The 25,440-nt window shown below is 43.6% G+C and overlaps 1 pseudogene across 1 annotated transcript in view; it reads left to right on the forward strand.

The window, feature by feature from the left end:
- LOC122552557 (immunoglobulin superfamily member 3-like) overlaps positions 1 to 17,500 on the forward strand; it is a 162,317-nt pseudogene extending 144,817 nt beyond the window's left edge. The window contains exons 7-11 of the transcript XR_015758331.1: positions 1,778 to 2,117; positions 2,656 to 2,806; positions 5,622 to 5,665; positions 12,963 to 13,006; positions 14,038 to 17,500. The product of XR_015758331.1 is annotated as an immunoglobulin superfamily member 3-like (transcript). The remainder of the gene's footprint in view (positions 1 to 1,777; positions 2,118 to 2,655; positions 2,807 to 5,621; positions 5,666 to 12,962; positions 13,007 to 14,037) is intronic.
- The last annotated feature ends 7,940 nt before the right edge of the window (positions 17,501 to 25,440 follow it).

The raw sequence follows: 25,440 nt of genomic DNA on the forward strand, positions 1-25,440 counted from the left end.
CATGTACCCGCTGCCTTTGTCCTTTTAGATGGGAGAGGTTGTGTGTTCAGAAACTGCTGTTGGAGAAGCTTTGCTGAGTTACTGAATGGCAACTTGTGGATAGTACCCACTGTCCATGAGTGTAAAAGGGAGTGAATGTTGAAGGTGTTAGTTGTTGTGCCATCCAGTGGGCTGCTTTGTCGTGGATGGCATATAGCTTCTTGAGTGTTGTTGGAGCTGCACCCATCCAGGCAAGTTGTTCCACCATCCTCCTGATTTCTGCTTTGTTGATAGATGGTAGGCAGGCTGTGGGTGTTAGAGTGTGAGCTACTCACCTTGGCCTGCTCTTGTAGACACTGTATTTATTACATTGTTCCAGTTAATAGATGAGTCAATGGGAACTCCCAGGATGTAGTTCATCAGGGAATTGTCTTCCATTTTTCTGATGGGATGTGGGCATCGCTGGCAAGGCCAGCATTTGTTCCTCATCCCTTATTGCCCTCAAACTGTGTCACTTGCCTGTTCATTTCAGAGGGCAGTAAGAACAAACCACATTGCTGTGGGTCTGGAGTCACATGTGGGCCAGACCAGGAAAGGACGGCAGATTTCCTTCCCTGAAAGACATTAGTTAACCAGATGGGTTTTTACAACAATTGATGGGAACATCAGGAATTAAGGTGATATGTTTCCAGCTCTCAGTTAGCCTGGAATTGTTGTGTATTACTGTGTTACAACTCTTTTGTGAGCAAATTCAATAAAGAAGCAAACAGTTGGTGCCTTGTTTGGAGACGCTGTTGCCAATGAGAGGTCTGGGTCGCAAAAAGGGTGACTCCGTAATTATCTAACGCTGTGTTCACACAGAGAAGGGTTCAGTGCCAAGGCTGCACATAGGAGCTCAACATTAATCCATCAGCCTGTATTTATCTTTAATTTGAGAATTTAACAGAATACAAAAGGATTTATTTAATTGAAATTTGCTGTATTTCACAGACATTTGCTCCCATGAGTCAGTTCCACATTAAAACTGGATATGTTTCTCAGCGTCATTTAAACTAAAGATTAAACAGGGCTCATTAAGATGTGAGTAATTTATCCGGGAAATTTCAAACTCTCAGCTCTCGAGTCTTTGGGCCGTCATTTCCCACAACCCCCTGAAGCTCCTGTTCTGCACAATGACACTCCCATCTCTACCCCTGATGTCCTTGCCTTGAGTTAAACCCTTCCTCACCCCCACCCTGGTTACTCCCCTTCTTATGACCCTCATTCATTCCCTTAGTCCAAGAGACACAGACAGTGGCACATAGGAATAGGAGTAGATTCAGCCCATCCAGTCTGCACCGACTCTTCAAATGAGCAGCATTCCTGACTGCCAATGTCCTGCTCTCTCCCTACACCCTGCACACTGTTTGGATACAGAATTGGATGGAGCAATAGTGAATCAGAGAGGGTGTGCTCAGGGACCACCCATTGCAGGCTGTTTGAAACTTTCAGCTTTTTTCTTTCAGTTTTCAGTGAGAATGAAACTTTTTAAATGGCTGCTGAATCTCTTTCAATCAGTCAGCCGTGAGCATTGTGAAATTCTCCCCTTGATAGTTTATTCACAAAATGAATCACAGCAGCAAATTGGAAAGCATTCAGTGATTGATATGTTTCAAATCATTCCCCCTCAAATTGCAAACAGCAATATCCACACAGGAAGCTTCAGTTTATCCTCTGCAAATTGACATTTAACCAAGAGGAGATTCCATAAAATGTTACAAATCCAGTTACATTATGTTTTTCTTTTCAATATGAGCAGATCCATTGGCTGATCCAGTCCTTATTCAGGATCAAGTGGTCAGCAAGGTAGCAGAGGGTGAAACTGTTGAGTTCCAGTGTGGCATGTACAATGCCAGTGTGATTGACACTGATGTCCACTGGCACTACCAGCAACCTGGCAGCAACAGGGAGTGGGTGATAAGCCACTTTGTGAATGGCACCCTCACCAAGACCCAGGGTTTCCCCGATCTTGTTCAGCTTTCCAGGAACGTCAGCAGGAACAGTTACGTTCTGAGCCTTGTCAATATGACTCTCAATGATACTGCTGTGTATAGTGTGGAGCTACATCTATGGAGCAGGGAGCCAGCTCATTGTAACTGGTAAGTCAATGTGAGTGAACACTGGTGTGAACAGGGAAGGGAGCACCCGGCTGCTGTGCTTCATCAGTGGAAGGGCAGGTATTCCCAAGGCAGTATGAGGAGTGTCGTGGAGGAGAACTTGCAGGAGGTGGTCTTCCTATGTATCTGCTGCCTTTGTCCTTCTAGATGGAGGAGGTCGTGGGTTTGGAAGGTGTGTCTGAGGATGTTTGTTGAATTTCTGCAGTGTATCTTATAGATAGTGCACAGCAGGGAGTCAGTGGTGGTGGGACTACATGCTTGTGACTGTGGTGACTAATACTGCCAGTTGCTTTGTCCTGGATGATGTTATGTTTCTTGAGTGTTTTTGGAGCTGCACTCATCCAGGCTTGTGGGGAGTATTCCATCACACTCCTGATTTGTCTCTTGTAGATTGTGGACAGGCTTTGGGGAGTCAGGAGGGAAGTTACTATGCTGGAGAAATCAAAATTAATGTTATTGACAATCTTAGAAATTACTCAGACTGAAGTGACTGTGTGTGTAACATTCTAATATATTACAGAAAAGTCTTCCTATGGTATTCCCTGGACTTCAGATTCCAATTTAATCATTGGCACCATTCTGGGCTTCGCTGTCTTGATCTGCATTGTCCTGCTCACATTTTTCCTTCAGAAACAAAAGCTGTGCTCATCAGTAAAGGACTCTACACAAGGGTAAATCCCATTTCATCTTGGGTTTGATTCTGTCACTGTAGTTATTGTTTTTGATATTGGGGGGTGATTAGCATTCCCACTGCAGCATACAGATCCATTGTAAATGGTGGGTCAGTGACTGTCGAGACCATGCCATACATCCAGATGCCCATTCAATTCCAGTTTGCTCCATCTCTGCTATCACATGTCCTCCAGTGTTAGGTCACAGGTATCTGCTGGTGACAGTCAGAAAGCTTTAAATGTGTCAAGCATTAGACATCACCTGCAGGATCCCCAGTATGTACTGGATCATTACCTACCGAACCCAGTGTCAGGGTCTGCACAGGTGCTTGGAACTCACTGGCAGCACAGTATCTCCTGCTGGGATGACCAAGTGAGTGTTCAATCACTCAGCCCAATAACCCATGCTGGCTTTTCACTTCCACATCAGCAAAAAGTCCAAATCACATTTTCCTGTCCTGCTCCCCCATCCATTCAATCCCCTTTATCCTCACACGCCTCTCCAATTGAATCCTGAATGTTGACATTGATCCTCCACCTGCCATTAATCTGGAGTGACACCTAAAGCCTCCCCACCCTCTGGGTTAAGGGATTTCCTGAGCGTCTGGACTCGATCTTTTCTGGTGTATTTTGTATCCATGATCCCTCATTCTTCACCCCCTCAATAGTTGGTTTCCATCTCATTAATTGTCCCTATAAAGGATTTTAAATACATCGATTATGGACATAAAGCCTGGATTCTTCCAATGATATAAAGACCTTCTGAAGTGTTTCGTTGCAATTCCATTTGCTGTACTGGGCAGCATCTCAGTGAGTTGTTGACCAAAAGGAATAAGAACAGGAGTAGGCCATTTAATCCCTAAAGCCTGCTGTGCCATCCAAAAGGATAATGGTTGATCCAATATTCCTCTCATCCACTCTCCTGCTTTCCTCTATAACCCTTGAATCCCCAACTGATCAAGATTTCCATCTCAAAAGTTCAAAGACTCTGCCCCCACAGCTCTCTATGGCAAGAAGTTCCAAAGATTCACAATACTCTGAGAGAAGAAATTCCTCCTCATCTCAGTCTTTAATTGCTGTCCCATTATTCTGAGACTATGTCCTCTGGTCCTAGACTCTCCCATAAGGGAAAACATTCTCTCAGCATTAACTCTGTCAAGCCCCTTAAGAATCTTTAAAATGCAATCACCTCTCATTCCTCTCGTCCCCAGTGAGTAGAGTCCCAACTAGTTCAGCCTTTGCTCATAAGACAATCCCTTCACACCAGGGATCATCCTTATCAACCTTTTCTGAATTGCCTTTATTAAATAATATCTTTTATTAAAAATGGCAATCCTGTTGACTGTACTTCAGATATGGAGGTCACTATCTCAGTCTTCACAGCTTCATAACCTTAAAGAGGAGAGCTCTGTCAGTGTCTGGAGGCTGATGGAATGTTCACTTTGAGTAAAGGATACATATACCCAGAGGATCTTAACTAACATTCAAAAGATAAAGAATATTCACTTGATGTTGAAATTATAAACGCTGACTTTGTGAAAATTGTTTGAATCTAGCAATGAGTGTAAATCCAATGGGAATTTAGAGTATTATCCATCTATACAGAGCCCAGTGTAACACTGTATCCAGTTGAGTCTAGCTGCTGTTTATCCATAATCCTCCAGCACAGGCTACAGAGTCCTCTTACTGAGAAAAGACACCCAAACTGAATTAAAATGTGGCATCCATATCAGTATCTGCTCTGTCTCCAAATATGGCAGTTATTTTCATATTCACCCGTGGAAATTAGGCATCAGTGGCTGGCCCCAGCGTTTATTCCCCTGGAGAAGGTGGTAGTGAGCTGCCTTCTTGAACCGCTGCAGTCCAGTGCACACGCTATATTTGTTGTGTTCCAACTGAAAGATTCAAGTCTCCGATCATCAGCTCCTAACATGAGCTGCAGGACGGGGTCTTGATTGGGAGCCAGAGACTCGTGATTTCACCTTGTCCCCAGTCCAAGCCTCTTTTGTCCATTCCTCCCTGCTGGAATATTCTTTCTGAACCTCTGGGATAAGAGAGGTAAAAGTCAATTCCATCTCTAAACATTTTTCTAAATGATTGGTTTATTGATGTTAAAACACAAACAGCTTACACATGAATAGAGTTGAAACTTATGTAAACCAGAAACTAACGTCCGCTATTTTTCTGAAAGCCTGAGGGTTAATCCTTCCTCACTCTCAATTTTTAGCTGGTTCTTCTTCCATTGTAGAGAAGTCGCTGGTAAATGATTGGGTTCATTGTTATTTTTCAATCTGTTCTGATTCCTCTCTTGGGCAGTTGGGACTTGAACCCAAATGACTGTCTCAGAGAGAAAGATACTGCCCCTTAAGAGAGAGAGACCCCTTAACAATCAAAGCTGGACTCAAACCAGAAACCTTCTGATCACATCACAAGCCAGAGCAAAGTCACAAATCCGCTGATGGCTTGCTCCAGCTCCATTTGAACATTAGTGCAGCACATTTCTTGAAGAAATCTCTCCCTTCCACATTCGAAAACAACAACAACTTGGCCAAGTTTCCCAGCATGCCCTCTGTTTTGGTCAAATTCTCTCCTTTGTTGTTCACATAAATTCTGCTCTTTTTAGAAAAAGATCCAAGCTTCTAGATTATCCTTTTCATCTTTAAACTGGTCTCGAAAGTCCATGGTGAAAAGTGTAAAATCCATCATCCCCGAGATTGTGAAGATGACAGTGTTGTTCTGTAGTAAATGTGCAATAAATCGAATGTGTTGTTCTGTAGTAAATGCGCAATAAATCGAATGTGTTGTATTTATTTAGGAGCCCTGTTGAAGACCAGAACATTGTGCATACAACAGTCAATGGTAAGCAAACTAATTCCATCATTATTGCAACATTGGGCAGGAATTACTCTGTTCCAAATCTCTATTTAACACAGTTAGATTCCTGATGTCATTGATAAGGTCATGGATGAAGCAGCTCATTTGTCGGATTGACAAAACTTACCATCATGGTCACTCACTGGGACATATTCACATGAGGCTGCAGATGTTCTTTCACAATCAAAATTACTCTTATTACACAAAAGAGAGAAAAAAAGACACACCACGTTGTGTGCATATATTTATTACAGTGAGAAGAACCTTGACACACTCATTAAACAATGCTCACCCACATTCCCATCACTATCCATTACAGAGGCACAAGTCTGGAGAAAGTATACTTCAATCTCAACTCTGTATTTTCCCAATGTCCTGATTCCTGTCCATTTCTCTGTCTTGAACTCCATAACAATTCCATGTTTTTTCTCTGAATCCAAATGCATGAATCAATCGATGTTCTAATGTCTCAACATTTTCAATTTGAACAAGCTGAAGGTTTCTGTCCCAAATTCTCCCTGTTTGGAGAAGTTCACAAATGGGAAAAACATTGCTGCTGTGGTGACTGGTTTCTTCTCCATTGAAAACTCGAGCTAGGAGAGAAACTCAAACTTCATCCTGAATTCAACTCTTAGTCGTTTTCAACTTAAACTTTGTGTTTATCAAACTGAACTCAAAACAAAACATTTACACTGTCTGTCATAAACCCAGAAGTATAGCTATTATTTATTTAACATTCCAGAGGCTTTCCCAACTCCCGGATGGCATTCATGTGTCTTCTTCGAATGGCTGCATTGAATTACTGTTCCAGAATGACTTTAGAACATAGAACATTACAGCGCCGTACAAGCCCTTGATGTTGCACTGACCTGTGGAACCAATCTGATGTCCTTCAACCCTACACTATTCCATTTTCATCTATATGTTTATCCAATGACCATTTAAATGCCTCAAAATTGGTGAGTCTACTACTGTTGCATGCCCGACTACCTTCTGAATAAAGAAATTACCCTGATATCTGTCCTATATCTATCACACCTCAATTTAAAGATATGTTCCCTCATGTTAGCCATCACTATCCAAGGAAAAAGGATCTCACTGTCTACCCTATCTAACCTCCTGATTATCTGATACTTCTCAATTAAGTCACCTCTTGACCTTATTTCTAATGAAAACACTCCAGCTGTTCCTCATAAATCTTTCACTCCATACCAGGCAACATTCAATAAATCTCCTCTGAACCCTTTCCAAAGCTTGTACCTCCTTCTTATAATGCCATGACCAGAACTGTGTGCAATACTCCAAGTGTGGCCACACTAGAATTTTGTACCGCTGCAGCATGACCTCGTGACTCTGAAACTTAATCCCTCTATCAATAAAAGCTAACAAATTGCATGCCTTCTTAACAACTCTATCAACCTGGGTGGCAACTTTCAGGGATCTGTGTACCTGGACACCAATATCTCTCTGCTCATTTACACAAGAAGAATCTTACCATTAGCCCAGTACTATTTATTACTGTTGTTCCTTCCACAGTGAATCGCCTCACAGTATTTTGCATTAGAGTCCATTTGCCACCTCTCAGTCCAGCTCTGCAGCTTATCTATGTCCCTCTGTAACCTTCAACATCCTTCAGCACAACCCACAATGCTACCAACCTTTGTGTCATCTACAAATTTACTAACCCATCCTTCTACACAGTCATCTAGGGCATTTATAAAAATGACAAATAGCAGTGACCCCAAAACAGAACCTTGCCGTGTACCACTATTAACTGATCTCCAGGATGAACATTTCCCATCAACCACCACCCTCTGTCTTCTTTCAGCTAGCCAATTTCTGATCCAAACCATTAAATCACACTCAATCTTATGCCTCCATATTTTCTGCCATAGACTACCATGGAGAACCTTATCAAACACCTTACTGAAATCCATATACAGCACATCAACCACTTTACCCTCATCTACCTGTTTGGTTACCTTCTTAAAGTACTCAATAAGGTTTGTGAGGCACAACCTACCCTTCACAAAACCATGTGGACTATCCTCAATCAACTTATTCCTCTCCAGGCGATTATAAATCCTATCTCTTATAACCTTTTCCAACACTTGACCTACAACCGAAATAAAGCTCACTGGTCTGTAATTACCAGGGTTGTCTTTACTCCCCTTCTTGAACAAGGGGACAGCATTTGCTATCCTCCAGGCTTCTGGCACTATTCCTATAGACAATGACCACATAAAGATCAAAGCCAAAGGCTCTGCAATCTCCTCCCTGGCTTCCTAGAGAATCTTAGGATAAATCCCATCCAGCCCAGGGGACTTACCTATTTTCACACTTTCCAGAATTTCTAACATGTCCTTCTTGTGAACTTCAATCCCATGTTGTCCAATAGCCTGACTCTCAGTATTCTCCTCAACAACATTGTCTTTTTCCACTGTGAATACTGACACAATATATTCATTTAGTGCTTCCCCTATCCCCTCAGACTCCATGCACAACTTTCCACTAATGTGTTTGATTGGCCCTAAACTTTCTCTTGTCATTCTTTTGTTCCTAATATATCTACAGAAAGCTTTAGCGTTTTGCTTGATCCTACTTGCCAATGACCTCTCATGTCTCTTCCTGGCATTTCTTAGCTCTCTCTTTCTGTCTTTCCTGGCTAACTTGTAACTCTCAAGTGACCTAATTGACCCTCCACATATCATCCAGACATAATCTTCCTTCGTCCTCTTAACAACAGCTTCAACATCTTTAGTAAACCATGGCTCCCTCTTTTGACCACTTCCTCCCTGCCTGACAGGTATATTCTTACTAAGGGCACACAGTAGCTGTTTCTTGAATATGCTCCAGATTTCAATTGTGCCCACTCCCTGCAGTTACCGTCCCCAATCTCTGCATTCTAAATCTTGTCTAATCATACCGTAATTGCCTTTCCCCCTGCAATAACTCTTGCCTTGTGTTATATACATATCCCTTTCCACCACTAAAGTAAGCATAACCGAATTGTGGTCAGTATCAACAAAGTGCGCACCTACCTCCAAATCTAACACATAGCTGGGTTCATTACCCAATACCATATCCAATGTGACCTTACCCCTTGTTGGCCTGTCTACATACTGGGTCAAGAAACCCTCGTGCCCGCATTGGACAAAACTGACCCATCTAAAACACTCGAACTATAGTATTTACAGTCAATATTTGGAAAGTTAAAGGCCGCCATAACAACAACGCTGTTACTCTCACTCCGATCCAAAGTTATCTGGGCTATCTTTCCTCGACATCTCTGGAACTATTCGGAGGCCTATAGAAAACTTCCAACAGGGTGACCTTGCCTTTCCTGTTTCTAACCTTTATGACCTTGTAAAAGAATCTCAAGAGTGCAAACCCATATTCATATGTGACTCTTTTTTAATCATTCCAAATTACAAAATTGATATATTTTACATACTATTTATCACCACAAAAGAGTGGAGATAAGGAGAGATGTTTTCATTGGAGAGTTGCTGGGATCTCAAACACACTCCCTGAAAATTTATTTCAAGCTGATTCCATAACGAATTTGATGAGGAATTTGAACAGGTATTTGAGGACGAGGAATGTCCATTTTGAACAGAGCAGTGAGGAGAGAGGGCTGAGAGAAATGAGGGGCTGCTGGTTAAGACAGTTTTTCCCACTTAAAACGGGACTTAGCCCGAGAGTTCGGGCCTCCATTTTGAACAGAGCAGTGAGGAGAGAGGGCAAAGAGAAATGAGGGCTGCCGGGATGTTTTTAAGTGGATGAGATCTAAACTCAAGACCCTACACTGTAGGGCCTCCCTCCCACCCACCTCCTCTAACCTTACCAAGAGTCTGTAAACTCGGTAAGTTTTCAGGTTTTCTCTTTCTTTTTCTTTTCTTCTCTTCCTTTGTTTATTCTTGTGCAGGCTTTTAGATTAGCAGGTTATGGCTGATAGGGCAGTTGCATGTTTGTCCTGCAGAATGTGGCAGGTGAGAGACACAACACATGTCTCTGCCGGCCACATCTGTGGGAAGTGGACCCAACACTAGCTCCTCAAAAACTGGGGTAGGGAACTGAAGCTTGAGCTGAATGAACTGCAGATCATCCGGGAGGCTAAGGGAAAAATTGAGAGAATGTACAGGAAGGTGGTCACTCCTCAGACACAGGATAAGGACAGCTGGGTTACAGTCAGGGGGAGAAAAGGGAACTAACGGATAGAGCAGGGATCCCTTGTGGCCGTTCCCTCAGCAATAAGTGTACCGTTTTGGATGCTGGTGGTAGTGACAGCCTACCAGGGGAAAGCCATAGTTGTCAGGTCTCTGGCACTGAGGCTCAGAAGGGAAGGGGCAGAATAGAAAAGTGCTAGTGGTAGAGGACTCAATAGTTAGACGAATTAACAGGAGATTTTGTGGTCAGGAACGGGACTTTGGAAAATATGTTGCCTCGTCGGTGCCAGGATCCGGGATGTAACCAATCAGGTTTACAGGATTCTGAAGGGGGACGGGGAGCAGCCAGAAATCATGGTACATGTTGGCACCAGTGATATAGCCAGGAAAGGGATTGAGGGTCTGAAAAGTGCCTACAGAGAGCTAGGTTGGAAACTTAAGAGAAGGATGAGTAGAGTAGTGTTCTCAGGTTTGCTACTGGTGCCATGAGATAGTGAGATGAGGAATAGTCAGTGAATGGAGCTTAACATGTGGCTGCGAGGCTGGTGCAGGAGGGAGGGCTTCAGACACCAAGACCATTGGGATGCCTTCTGGGGAAGGTGGGACCTGTACATGAAGGACGGGTTGCACCTGAATTGGAGTGGTACAAATGTACAGGGTGTGAGATTGGCTCGTGCAGTTTGGGAGGGTTTAAACTAGTTTGGCAAGGGGGTGGAAATCAGAACTACCTATCTGAGAGGAGGGTAGTTGTAGATGGGGCAGTGACAGGACATAGTGAATCTATCAGTAAGGTTATTCATATGATGGAACAAAGGGATTGGTTAAAGTGTGTCTGATTTAATGCAACGAATGTCAGAAATAAGAGTGATGAACTTAGAGCATGGATCAGTACTTGGGTTTATGATGTTGTAGCCATAACGGAGACGTGGGCTTCACAGGGGCAGGAATGGTTGCTAGATGTTCCAGGGTTTAGAACATTTAAAAAGAGCTGGGCAGGTGGAAAAAGAGGAGGGGGTGTAGCATTGCTAATCAGAGAGTGCGCCACAGCTACAGAAACGAAGGTTGCCAAGGAAGGTTTGTCTACTGAGTCAGTATGGGTGGAAGTTAGGAACAGCAAAGGAGCAGCCACCTCATTGGGGGTTTTCTACAGACCCCTAATAGACGTACAGAGATTGAAGAACCCATCGGCTAACAGATTTTGGAAAAATACAAATGTTTTTATGGGTGACTTCAACTTTCCCAATATTGACTGGAACCTCCTTAGTGTAGATGGTTTGGGTGGATCCATTTTCATAAGGCCTGTTCAGGGTGCTTTTGTTACTCAGTATCTTGACAGGCCAATGAGGGGAGAGGCCATTTGCGATTTAGTGCCTGCCAATGAGCCAGAACAGGTGTCAGATCTCGCGGTGCGTGAACACTTTGGTGACAGTGACCACAACTGTCTTACATTTGCCATAGTCTTGGAGAGGGAAAGGAGCAGTTATCAAGGGAAGATATTTAATTGGGGAAAAGGAAATTATGACACTATTAGACAGGAGTTGAGAAGTACAGATTGGGAGCAATTGTTCCACTGAAAGGGCACAACAGACATATGGAGACTGTTCAAGGAGCAGTTGTTGCGAGAGATGCACAAATTTGTTCCTCTGAGACAGGAAGAAGGGGTAAGGTTAAGGAGCCTTGGATGATGAGAACAGAGGAGCTTCTCATCAAAAGGAAGAAGGCAGCTTAGATCAGCAGTAGATCTAGCACAGCTTTAGAGGATTACAGGCTTGCAAGAAAGGAGCTCAGACATGGACTGAGGATAGCCAGGAGGGTACACGAAAAAGGCTTCGCACGAAGGATTAGGGAGAACCCAAAGTCATATTACTCATTCGTGAGGAAGAACAGAATGATTAGGGAGAAGGTAGGGCAAGTCAGGGATAGCATAGGAAACTTGTGCATGGAATCTGAGCAGATAGGGGAAACCATAAATGCATTTTTTGCTTCAGTTTTCACTGAGGGAAGGGACCTTGTTGTGAATGAGAAATTTGAGGAGCTGGGAAACAGACTTGAACAGATCAAGATTGACGAAGTTGATGTGCTGGAAATTTTGGCAAACATGAAGATTGGTAAGTTTCCAGAGCCAGAACAGAATTATCCTAGGTTGCTCCAGGAAGCAGGAAAGGAGGTTGCCATGCCACTGATGAAGATCTTTCTTCCTCACTCTCCACGGAACTCATGCCAGAGGATTGGAAGGTTGCAAATGTTGTTCCTCTTTTCAAGAAAGGGAGTAGGGAAATCCTTGGCAATTACAGACCAGTCAGTCTTACGTCTGTGGTCAGCAAGATTTTGGAAATAATTCTGAGGGATTTTATTTATGACTATTTGGAAAAGTATAGCATGATTAAAGGCAGTCAGCATGGCTTTGTGAGGGGCAGGTCTTGCCTCACAAATCTTATTGAGTTCTTTGAGGAGGTGACAAGACAGATTGACGAAGGTCGAGCAGTGGCTGTTGTGTATATGGACTTCAGCAAGGCACTTGATAAGGTTCCACCAGTAGGCTCATTCATAAAATCAGGAGGTATTGGATACAGCAAGATTTGGCTGACCTGATTCAGAATCGGATGGCTGACAGAAGGCAGGAAGTGGTTATAGTTAGAAAGTATTCTGCCTGGAGGTCAGTGGTGAGTGGTGTCCCGCAGGGCTCTGTTCTTGGCCTCTGCTCTTTGTCGTTTTTATAAATGAATTGGATGAGGAGGTTGAGGGGTGGGTTAGTAAATTTGCTAATGACACAAAGTTTGGAGGTGCCATTGATAATATCGAGGGCTACTGCAGGCTGCAGCATGACATAGACAGGATACAGAGCTGGGCTGAGAAATGGCAGATGGGGTTCAACCTGGATAAATGCAAAGTGATGCATTTTGGAAGGTCGAACCTGAATGCTGACTATAAGATTAAAGATAGGATTCTTGGCAGTATAAAGGAGCAGAGGGATCTTGGTGTTCAAGTGCATAGATCCCTCAAAGTTGCCACCCAAGTGGATAGTGTTATTCCCCTCACCATCTTTCCCAGTTGAAAGAGCTCGATTGAGACTTGGCTCCATTCTGAAGAGGTTTCATTCTGTTTTCTTTCAGATCGAACACAGAGCAGTGAGCAAGCAGCAGTTCCTCCTGTTGTGGTAAGGAAATGGGACACCATTGTTGTTTTTTGCTGCATTTTGATATCCAGGAGGAATATCAATATCACCAGAACGATTACAAATCATAATTTATAGCACACAGAAAGTTTCTGTTCCACAACAGGCTTTGACAGAAAATAATCAAAGAGCAATCAATCATTTCCTTCTTTTTAATCTTGGGACAAGTTGCATGAACAGAAATGTCCACAACTTTCGAGTGCCTGGGAAATGCTCTCACATTTTGTGGGATTACCATCACAGAGAGAATGCCCTGGGGTCTATGTTCCTCCTAATGGATTGGTCAGGTGCAGGGGACCGTCTGAGGGCTGAGATTAAGAAGAGGAATGAGCCAGTACCTTGTGGCTGTAATTCAATCTCAATTCCATCTTCCTTCGCCATCCCCAATGTTCTTCATTCCCTCAATATCCAACCGATTGCTGTCTGGTGTCTGTGAGGAGCTGAAACCCATAACAAGCCCTGGGTCAGGAAGATTCAATCCCTGCTCTGCTCCAACTGAGCTGACTGCAGTTGGAGGAGAGAGGAGCTTGGCTCCATTGACCTCAGCACCCGAGATTAAGAAGGGGGTGAAGAGCCAGAATTCCAGCTTTCCCCTCTTGGATCATGATCCAGACATCCTTGGATAGCAGCCAGGGCTCATTGGGGACTCTTGCTGCTCATTCAGATGGATATCGATTCAAGCCTCAGTCACAGATTTGAGCACAGATTTTGGGCTGACCCTCCAGGGCAGTACTGAGGGAGTGCTGCTCTGTAAAAGCTGCCCCTCTTTAGGGCGAAGAGTTAAGACTGCATCCTTTCTGCTGCCTCGGATGGATGTAAAACATCCCTGGGCATTACTTTGGCAGAGAGCAGAGAGGTTCTGCTGAACTCCCTGGGTAATATGTGTCCATTCCCCAACATTCACCAAAACTGACCATCTGCTCAGCGCTGCTGCTGGAATCTTGCTGTGTACAAATGAGCACCTCCCGGTGCCTGTGAGGAAATTACTGAGTGATGTTTGTGTTTGATTCCAGCTAGCTGAAGGGGAATGTCATTATGCTGAGGTTCACTTTCATCGACAAGGAAGCAGCCAGCCGACAGTGACAGCTGCTGAAAGGAGCTCAGAGTACGCAGTTATAAAATGGGACAGAAACTGAAGTTCAACAGGACCCTTTCACTCTGCAGCAAGGAGCAGCCAAGAACAGCTCACTCGAACAGACTCATCTTGGCTTCAACTTCACATTCACCCAGATTCAGGCTTCCTCACCAACAATTGCCTCATGTCCATATGTTCCCAGACCCTGAGATTATTGGGCACTCAAACCCTCCCAGAGCCTGAGATTACTGCACACTCAGACCCTCCCAGACACTGAGATTACTGGGCACTCAGACCCTCCCAGACCCTGAGATTACTGAGCACTCTGATTCTCTCTGACCCTGAGAGTACTGGGCACTCTAATCCTCTCAGACCGTGGTAGAACCTGGAACAGTACAGCACATGAATGGGCCCTTTGGCCCACGATGTTGTGCTGAACATTATGCCAAATTAAACTAATCCTTTCTGCCTGCCCTTGGTCCATATCCCTCCATTCCTTGAATATTCATGTGGCTTGTTTAAAAGTGCCTTAAATTCCCCGATTGTAACTGGCTCCACCGCTAGTCCTGGCAATGGGTTCCAGACTCCTCCCACTCTGTGTGAAATGACTGCCCCTCACGTCTCCTGTGAATGTCCCCTCTCTCACCTTAAATGCATACCCCATAGTATTAGACATTTCAACTCTGGGAAAAGGATTCTGATCATCGATCATATCTATGCATCTCATTGTCTAATGGACTTCTATCAAACCTCTCCTTGGCCTCTGCTGCTCCAGAGAAAACAACCCAAGTTTTTCTCGCCTCTCCTTTTGGCTCATATCCTCTCATCCAGGCAGCCTCCTGGTAAACCTCTTCTGCACCCTCACCAAAGCCTCCACATCCTTCCTGTAATGTGGCAATCAGGAGTGAATGCAATACTCTAATATGGCCTAACCGAAGTCTTATAAAGCTGCAACGTGACAACCTACTCTTGTACCAATCAGGCAGAAGTGGGTACTGCAGATTAGAGTCAAGATTGAAGTGGTTCTGGAAAAGCCCAGCAGATCAGGCAGCATCCGAGGAGCAGGAAAATCAATGTTTCGGGCAAAAGCCCTTCATCAGGAAGCATCAATTTTCCTGCTCATCTGATGCTGCCTGCCCTGCTGTGCTCTTGTACTCAATTCCCTGGCCAATAAATGCAAGCATGCTTAAGCCTTCTTGACAACCCTATCTACTTGCGTAACCACTTTCAGGGAGCAGTGAACTTGGACCTCGAGTCTCTCTCTACATAATTGTTTTTCAAGGTCTTGCTATTAACTGTCTACTTTTCCTTAACATTTGACCTCCCAAAGTGCAACACCTCACACTTGCACAGATTAAACACCACCTGCCATTTCTCCACCCATATCTGCCACTGATCTATATCCCACTGTATCCTTTGACAACCTTCTATCCTATCCACAACTCCAGTGATCTTTGTATCACCTGCAAATGTACTAATCCACCATCTACATTTTCATCTAAGTCATTGATATTGTAATACAGCAGAGGTTGACCCCCTCCCCAAGAACTAAAACTAAAACATCCAAAGAGAAGCACCTTGCCCTAAAAATTGTAAAAGGAGTGGAGAAAATGATGTAACCTGCCTTTCAGCAACTTCTAATTATTAAATAAATTAAACCCCTGACACTCACTCCACAATTAATAAGTAACAATTTAATTGTGTAACTACTCTAACAGTGACCAAATTAACTTAACTATTAATAAGCCAAATAAATACTTTCTAACTACTAACTAGTCCCATATAAAACAAGGTTCTTCTGGTATGCTGTGCCAATAAATACAAGTCTCACTGATATAACAGAAAATAGCATTCCATTTCTCAAAATTATAGCTGATTACATGTCTTCTGGAACCTTTTGTGCATTCACAATCAATTTTATGTCAAGAATAGAAACTGGCTGTGAGAATGGTTGTTATTTAGATGGTGTTTTCTCTAAGACATACAGGAGGTTGTGAGAGCCAACAATTCTTTCTTGACAGCTAGGTGGCATTAGCTCTAGTGGTCTCTGGGATCTTTGTCTAACTACCCCCTTCTTTTATACCCATGATGACATATCAATATTTCTTATATAGTGTTACAATACGGTAAACCCCTCTACTAATTTAAACCGGCAACACAGAAAAGATTCACCCCGTGCTGTAATCTGTTAAAATTTGAGAGGCAAAGTACTTTCCCAAAAGTCACCATTTAAAGTAAATATTAATAATTTTTTAAAAGTCTAACAAAGAATAATTAACTAACAACTATATATAGCTCCTTTCTCTAAACCTTTCTTTTACTTTCCCTTCTATAATACTGATCTGATAAAAATCCCAGTTACGATTTACAAAAACAAATCGTTTCAAAACCAGTCAGCTTTGCTGAGTGTCCTCTGTAGATTTTCCCCTGTCTTCTTTTCTTAAGGATTTTGCTTCACAGGTCATTGATAGTTAAAGATACCTTTAAGAGAGCACATGTTTCTGTTAGCAGTCTCTCTAGTTGTTGGTGCTAGCTGCTCTTTTCCACTTTGGGTAACTGTTCAAAATGTCTGATATTTATACCCCAAAACATTGGATCATTTCATTGGTTTAGTGTTGTCAAAATATTTTTTTTTCAAATTCGATTGGATTTTGGTAACTTGGGGCATAATTTAAACTGATTGGCCAAATTTCAAATTTGGTTTTGTATCCTGGCAACACAGCTCTTAGCTGTTTCAACCAACTGTTACATTGGTTCCTTGTTCTGGGCTCTCTATGCTTCTCTAAATCCTTGGTAGCTTTTCAACGCTCTTAAAGGTACAGTACTCTTACACCTTCATAACAATAGGTTTGGTCCTATGTTGCCAAAACCATCAGATTTAAATTTAATAGGTTTTAGCATCAGAATGAAAGTGAGGGCTGCAGATGCTGGAGATCAGAGTCAAAAAGTGTGGCATTGGAAAAGCACAGCTGTTCAGGCAGCATCCAAGGAGCAAGAGAGTTGATGTTTCAGGCATTCCTGATGAAGGGCTTCTGCCTGAAACATCAACTCTCCTGCTCCTTGAATGCAACCTGACCTGCTGAGTCACACTTTTTTGAGTTGTGATATCTAAGTGCAGGTATACCATCCTTTATCCAAAACCCTTGGGGCCAGCTGGTTTTCGGATTTCAGAATTGTTTTGAATTTTGGAATAAATGACAGTTTCATGGTGAAATAAAAATTATATTGAACAGCCTACACACCTGGGTACTATGAGCGCTGAGGTAAAAACAATGACTGCAGATGCTGGAAACCAGATTCTGGATTAGTGGTGCTGGAAAAGCACAGCAGTCCAGGCAGCATCCGAGACGCAGTAAAATCGATGTTTCAGGCAAAAGCCCTTCATTAGGAATACAGGCGGAGTGCCTGAAAGGTGGAGAGATAAGTGAGAGGAGAGTGGGGGTGGGGAGAAAGTAGCATAGAGTACAATAGGTGAGTGGGGGTGGGGATGAAGGTGATAGGTCAGGGAGGAGGGTGGGGGAAGGTAGCAAAGAGTACAATGGTGGATGGGGGGTGGGATGAAGGTGATAGGTCAGAGAGGAGGGTGGAGTGGATAGGTGGAAAACAAGATAGGAAGGTAGGACAGGTCATGGGGACAGTGCTGAGCTGGAAGTTTGGAACTGGAGTGAGATGGGGGAAGGGGAAATGAGGAAACTGTTGAAGTCCACATTTGTGCACTGGGGTTGAAGTTTTCTGAGGCGGAAGCTGAGGCATTCTTCCTCCAGGCTTCGGGTGGTGAGGGAGTGGCGTGAAGGAGGCCCAGGACCTCCATGTCCTTGGCAGAGTTGGAGGGGAAGTTGAAATGTTGGGCCACAGGGCGGTGTGGTTGATTGGTGCGGGTGTCCCAGAGATGTTCCCTAAAGCGCTCTGCTAGGAGGCGTCCAGTCTCCCCAGTGTAGAGACAACCGCATCGGGAGCAATGGATACAATGAATGATATTGGTGGATGTGCAGGTAAAACTTTGATGGATGTGGAAGGCTCCTTTAGGGCCTTGGATGGACGTGAGGGAGGAGGTGTGGGCACAGGTTTTGCAATTCCTGCAGTGGCAGGGGAAGGTGCCAGGATGAGCGGGTGTCCATGTTGAGTTGGTCGCCCGAGATAGAAATGGAGAGGTCTAGGAAGGGGAAGGAGGAGTCTGAGACTGTCCAAGTAAATTTGAGGTCGGGGTGGAAGGTGTTAGTAAAGTGGAATTCCAATACCAAACAACCCAGATGGCCTCCTTCTTCAAAGACCGCAATTTCCCCTCAGATGTGGTTGACGATGCCCTCCACCGCATCTCCTCCACTTCCCGCTCTTCCCCACTTGAGCCCCGCCCCTCCAATCACCACCAGGAAAGAACCCCACTGGTCCTCACCTACCATCCCACCAACCTCCAGATACATCGTATCATCCTTCGTCATTTCAGCCACCTTAAAACAGACCCCACCACCAAGGATATATTTCCCTCCCCTCCCCTATCAGCGTTCCGAAAAGACCAATCCCTCCACGACTCCCTCGTCAGGTCCACCAACCCAACCTCCACTCCCTGCAACTTCCCCTGCAACTGCAAGAAATACAAAACTTGCGCCCAAATCTCCCCCCTCACTTCCCTCCAAGGCCCCAAGGGATCCTTCCATATCCGCCACAAATACACCTGCACCTCCACACACATCATTTACTGCATCCACTGCACCCGATGTGGCCTCCTCTACATTGGGGAGACAGGCCGCCTACTTGCGGAACGTTTCAGAGAACACCTCTGGGACACCCGCACCAACCAACCCGTGGCTGAACACTTTAACTCCCCCTCCCACTCCGCCAAGGACATGCAGGTTCTTGGCCTCCTCCATCGCCAGACCATGGCAACACAACACCTGGAGGAAGAGCGCCTCATCTTCCACCTAGGAACCCTCCAACCACAAGGGATGAATGCAGATTTCTCCAGCTTCCTCATTTCCCCTCCCCCCACCTTATCTCAGTCCCAACCCTCGGACTCAGCACCGCCTTCTTGACCTGTAATCTTCTTCCCGACCTCTCCGCCCCCACCCCCTCTCTGGCCTATCACCCTCACCTTAACCTCCTTCCACCTATCGCATTCCCAATGCCCCTCCTCCAAGTCCCTCCTCCCTATCTTTTATCTTAGCTGCTTGGCACACCCTCCTCATTTCTGAAGAACGGCTTATGCCCGAAACGTCGATTCTCCTGCTCCTTGGATGCTGCCTGACTTGCTGCGCTTTTCCAGCAACACATTTTTCAGCTCTGATCTCCAGCATCTGCAGTCCTCACTTTCTCCTAATGTACTACGGTATTCATCTCCCTATTCTATTTCTACACAAGTCCTCATTGTACCATTACAAGTCTTTCAATTCAGTTCTCTGTTCCTGGGGAAGATACTACCATATTCCATTCCTTGAGGACTTCCTCATTATTCAACTTATTCTGAGGCACATCAAAACCCAAATCATCTGGATTTTATTCCTCACTCTGAATGACAGTAACTAATACCTGTTTCTCCGGTTCCCTTTCCCTGTCATAGTAACATTTCCGCATGATCACAGAACATACCCGATAAGTATTTCACTAGGTAATTTACCTGACTTAACTTCTTCTCAATCTGTTAATAACCACTAAACCTCTTTGAATGGGTCTCCTACCACTGGTAACAGCACCAATACTTTATCCCCACAGGCAAATGTACAAATTGTAGATTTATTATCTTGCTCCTTGGTTCATTAGGTGCTGTGCCACCTTCAAATATTGTCCAGTTAATTCACCTGCTCGGTTTAATCTTTCTCTCACCTCAGATACATAATCCAGCTGTGAGGTCTCTGACTTCGGACCTATCAACTTTTCATTAATTAATTTTAAAGGGCCTCTTACTTAGTGTCTGAATATTAATTCAAATGGAGGAAACTGATTCGATTTATTTGAAGCATCTCTAACATCAAATACTATAAATGGGATACCTTTGTCCCAATTATTTGGGTAATTCTGGAAATAAGCCCTCAACATTGGCTTTAGGGTCTGATACCACCTTTCAAATGCTCCCTGGGATTCAGGATGGTACACACTCGATGTAAAGTGTTTGATACTGAAATTATCCATGACCTCCTTAAATATTATGGCAGTAAAATTGGACACTTGGTCTGACTGAATCTCCCTGGATAGTCCATAATGGGTAAGGACAGCAAGCAACTCCTCCACAACCTTTATGCCTTGACATTCCATAATGGAATTGCCTCCGGACACCTGGTAGACACACCCATTCCGGTTAGTAAATATTGGTTCCACGTTTTGTTTTAGGGAGAGGACCTACATAATCATAACCTGTGTAAAAGGTTCTTTGAATGCAGGAAATGGCGTCAAAAGCACAGGTTTTATCACTGCCTGTTACGGCAAAATTCAGCCACTTCGTTATGTAACCCAGGCCAATAAAAATGCTTCTGCATCATAGCCTGAATCTTCCACACTCTGAGGTGACCTCCTACCTCAGGTAATTTGTGTGCTACCCATAGATCATAAGACATTGAAGCAGAAATTAGGCCATTCAGTCCATCAAGTCTGTACCATCATTCAGACATGACTGGCAATCATAGCCGCAATACTTCCTTTCTGTATTCTACCGGCAGCACAATCTGGTGAACCGCTGCCCATTTCTCACCTGCACTAACCTGCCAAGATCTCCATTTACACCTTAAGATTTTATCCTTAAGGTAATAGCAATCTGCGATACACTTTAATTCCTTTTCTGAATAGACTTTGATATAAATCCTTTGTCATCTCATCTGTTTGTCGTGATTCCATTAATCTTTCAGAATGAAAAACCACTGCCTGATCCTCCAGCTGCTTTGGCTTTTCCTTCACCGTCTCATCAAACAGAGCGCCAGCTAACTGGACCTCAATCCCTTCATCTTTCTGTTTTGTTCTCCTTTAGTGTTTTAACTTATGGCTGTGGGATGTTGTCACCTCACAACCTGGAAAATTCCAGGGTACTTTTGTTTTAACTCCTCAGTTCTTTGGCTTTCTTTTGGATTTTCCGTTGCAATGGGCCTCACTCCCATTTGTGATCCAGCTATAACATTTTCAAGAATAAATGGGATTCCTGAAGTAGCTGACTTTTCCATCACTTCCCTATTCTTGATTGGACTTTCTAGCCTTATATTACATGAAGGAATATAGAATATAGAACAGTACAGCACAGTACAAGCCCTTCATCCCTCGATTTTGTGCCAACCTTTTATCCTACTCTAAAATCAAACTAACTAATATACCCTTCAATTTACTATCATCTTTATGGCTATCCAAGAGTCACTGAAATGTCCCTAATGTATCTGACTCTACGGTCAACACTAGCCATGCATTCCACGCACCCACCAGTCTCTGTGTAAAGAATCTACCTCTGACATCTTCCCTAAACCTTCCTCCAATCACCTTAAATTATATCCTCTTGTGATCGCCATTTCTGTTCTGGGAAAAAGTCTCTGACTGTTCACTCTATCTATGCATCTTTATCAAGTCACCTCTGATCCTTCTTTGCTCCAATGAGAAAAGATCTAGCTCCCTCAGCCTTCCTTCATAAGACATGACCTCCAGTCTAGGCAACATCCTGGTAAATGTCGTCTGCACCCTCTCTAAAGCTTCCACATTCTTCCTATAATGATGCTACCAGAACTGAACACAATGTTCCAAGTGTGGCCTAAACAGGGTTTTATAGAGCAGCAGCAAAATCTCATCACCCTTAAAATCAATCCCCCAGCTAGTGAAAGCCAACACACTATAATCTTCTTAACAATCCTTTCAATTTGAATGGCAATTTTGAGGGATCTATGGACATGGATCAAAAGATCCCTCTGTTCCTCCACACTACAAAGAATCCTGCCTTTCATCCTGTATTCTGAATCAAATTCAACATCCCAAATGAATCACTTCACACTTTTCCATGTTGAACTCCAACTGCCACTTAGCAGCCCAGTTCTGCATCCTGTCAATGTATAGTTGCAACCTACAACAGTCCTCCACAGTATCCATCACTCCACAAACTTCGTGTCGTCAGCAAGCAGACGAACCCACCCTTCCACTTTCTCATCTGAGTCATTTATAGAAATCACAAAGAGCAGAGGTCCCTGAACAGATCCCTGAAGAACACCCCTGGTCACTGAGCTCCAGGCTGAATAATGTCCATCTACTACAACACTCTGTCTTCTATGGGCCAGCCAATTCTGTATCCAGACAGCCAAACTTCCCTATATCCCACGCCTTCTTACTTTCTAAATGAACATGCCATGGGGAATCTTGTCAAACACCAAGTACACCACATCCACTGCTCTACCTTCATCAATGTCTTTTGTCATATCCTCAAATAATTCAATAAGGCTTCTGAGGTATGATCTGCCATTCACAAGGTCATGCAGACTATCTTTAATCAAACTATGTTTTTCCAAGTAATCATAAGTTCTGTCTCTCAGAATCCTCTCCAACAATTTGCCCACCACAGATGCAAGACTGTCCAGCCTGTAATTCCCAGGATTATTGCTTTTCTCTTTGGTGAACAGGAGAATAGCATTCGCCACTCTCCAATCATCTGGTACTACTCCAGTGGACAGTGAGGATGCAGAGGTTTTGACCAAAGACGCAGGAATCTCTTCCCTCGCTTCCCTTACAACCTTGGGTATATCCCATCTGGCTCAGGGGACTTACCTATCCTTACGTTTTTCAAAATTTTCAGCATATTCACCTTCTTCACATCAACCTGTTCAAACATATCAGCCTGTTTCATGCTATCCTCAGAAATGACAAAGTCCCTCTCAGTAGTGAATACTGAAGTAAAGTATTCATTAAGGGCCTCCCCTACTTCCTCCGACTTTAGGCACAAGTTCCTGCACGAGAGCTGATCAGCCTTACGCTCAATCTGACCATCCTCTTGTTCCTCTCTCCATTTATTCCACAGATTACGATGCTGTCTGGTAATGTTTCAGAAGGAGTATAAATATTTTCAGCTCTTACTATTAGAAACAGACTAGCTCTTGTATCTATTAATATTTTAACTTTTTGACCTATCCTCCCTGTTCTACCTGCGTAAATCTTACCCACACAGGTGAAGTCTTTGAAAAGATCAGGCACTATCTCACTATTCAGCCAGTGACTAAGCTGTGCACTTTCCTGCACTTCCTCGACTTCTCATGGGATTTCTTTCACTGCCTTAACCAATGCCACTGGATTAACCCCTTTTACTACATCCTTTTTCCCAGTGCCTTTCTTAAACCCCAGCACCGTGACTTTGTGTGTCCCAGTTATTGCAGTGAAAACACCTGTGGTCTTTCACCTCTTTTCCATGTTCTTGGATTTCTGTTTTCACATATGGTAAATTTCTCCCAGTATGATCTCCATTTTGTTGAAAAATTGTCTTCTTTCCCAATTTCTATCCCTCATGGAGTGAAATTGCTGTCGGCAGCTAGATTTCAATTTACACACTAATGCATATTCATCGGCCATCCCTGCAGCTCTTCACACTGTCTGAACTTTCCGTTCCTCAACATGAGTTCTTAGCATTTCTGGAAGTGAGTTTTTAAACTCCTTCAGCAGAGCCTCATATGTCTTTCCTATCTTTAATGCTCTCTTCCATCTACCCAAATTATTCTGTCTATTTTTTTTAAACTCAGTATAAGATTGACATGGTTCTTCTCTTACATCTCTGAATGATTGCCTATGTGCTTCTGGTACCAATTCATAGTCTCTAAAATAGCCTTTTTTACTTCTTCATGTTATCCTCTGACAGTGCTGCAAACATCTCACGAGCCCTGCCTACCTACTTGGTCTGAATTAACATTACCCACACACTCTCGAGCTAGTCCATCTGGTTAGCCAATTTCTCAAACGAAATGAAAAAAATCTTCAACATCTTTTTCATCAAATTTTGGTAATGTTTGGACATACTTGTATCAATCCCTACCAGGATGTTGGCTACAATGAGTTTTCACATCATCACTTCCATCCTATACTTTTATTCCTGTCATTTGAAGTCCTTTTGCTTCAAGTTATAGAGTCATAGAGTCATAGAAATGTACAGCATGGAAACAGACCCTTCAGTCCAACCCATCCACGCCAACCATATATCCCAACCCAATCTAGTCCCACCTGCCAGCATCCCGCCCATATCCCTCCAAACCCTTCCTATTCATATACCCATCCAAATGCCTCTTAAACGTTGCAATTGTACCAGCCTCCACCACTTCTTCTGTAAATGACAAAAAGTAGAGGACACAGCACCGATCCTTGTGGCACAGGCCTCCAGTCACAGGCCTCCAGTCTGAAAAACAACCCTCCACCACCACTCTTTGTCTTATACCTTTGAGCCAGTTCTGTAGCCAAATGGCTAGTTCTCCCTGTATTCCATGAGATCTAACCTTGCTAATCAGTCTCCCATGGGGAACCTTGTCGAACGCCTTACTGAAGTCCATATAGATCACATCTACTGCTCTGCCCTCATCAATCCTCTTTGTTACTTCTTCAAAAAAACTCAATCAAGTTTGTGAGACATGATTCCCCACGCACAAAGCCATGTTGACCATCCCTAATTACTTAGATTAGATTAGATTAGATTAGATTAGATTAGATTAGATTAGATTACTTACAGTGTGGAAACAGGCCCTTCGGCCCAACCATCAGTCTTTGCCTTTCCAAATGCATGTACATCCTGTCCCTCAGGATTCCCTCCAACAACTTGCCCACCACCGAGGTCAGGCTCACTGGTCTATGGTTCCCTGGCTTGTCTTTACCACCCTTCTTAAACAGTGGCACCACGTTTGCCAACCTCCAGTCTTCCGGCACCTCACCTGTGACTATCGATGATACAAATATCTCAGCAAAAGGCCTAGCAATCAGTTCTCTGGCTTCCCACAGAGATCTTGGGTACACCTGATCAGGTCCTGGTGATTTATCCACCGTTACCTGTTTCAAGACATCCAGCATTTCCTCCTCTTTAATCTGGACATTTTACAAGATGTCACCATCTATTTCTCTACAGTCTATATCTTCCATGTCCTTTTCCACAGTAAATACTGACGCAAAATTTCATTTAGTATCTCCCCCATTTTCTGTGGCTCCACACAAAGGCCACCTTGTTGATCTTTGAGGGGCCCTATTCTCTCCCTAGTTTCCCTTTGGTCCTTAACATATTTGTAAAAAAACTTTGGGTTCTCCTTAATTCTATTTGCCAAAGCTATCTCATGTCCCCTTTGTGCCCTCATGATTTCCCTCTTAATATACTCATACTTCCTTGATATTCTTCTGGGGATTCACTCGATCTATCCTGTTTATACCTGAC

This window comes from Chiloscyllium plagiosum, unplaced genomic scaffold (genome assembly GCF_037043375.1).
Source record: "Chiloscyllium plagiosum isolate Xiang-an unplaced genomic scaffold, Cpla_swu_hap1 HiC_scaffold_10, whole genome shotgun sequence".
Taxonomy (NCBI): Eukaryota; Metazoa; Chordata; class Chondrichthyes; order Orectolobiformes; family Hemiscylliidae; genus Chiloscyllium; species Chiloscyllium plagiosum.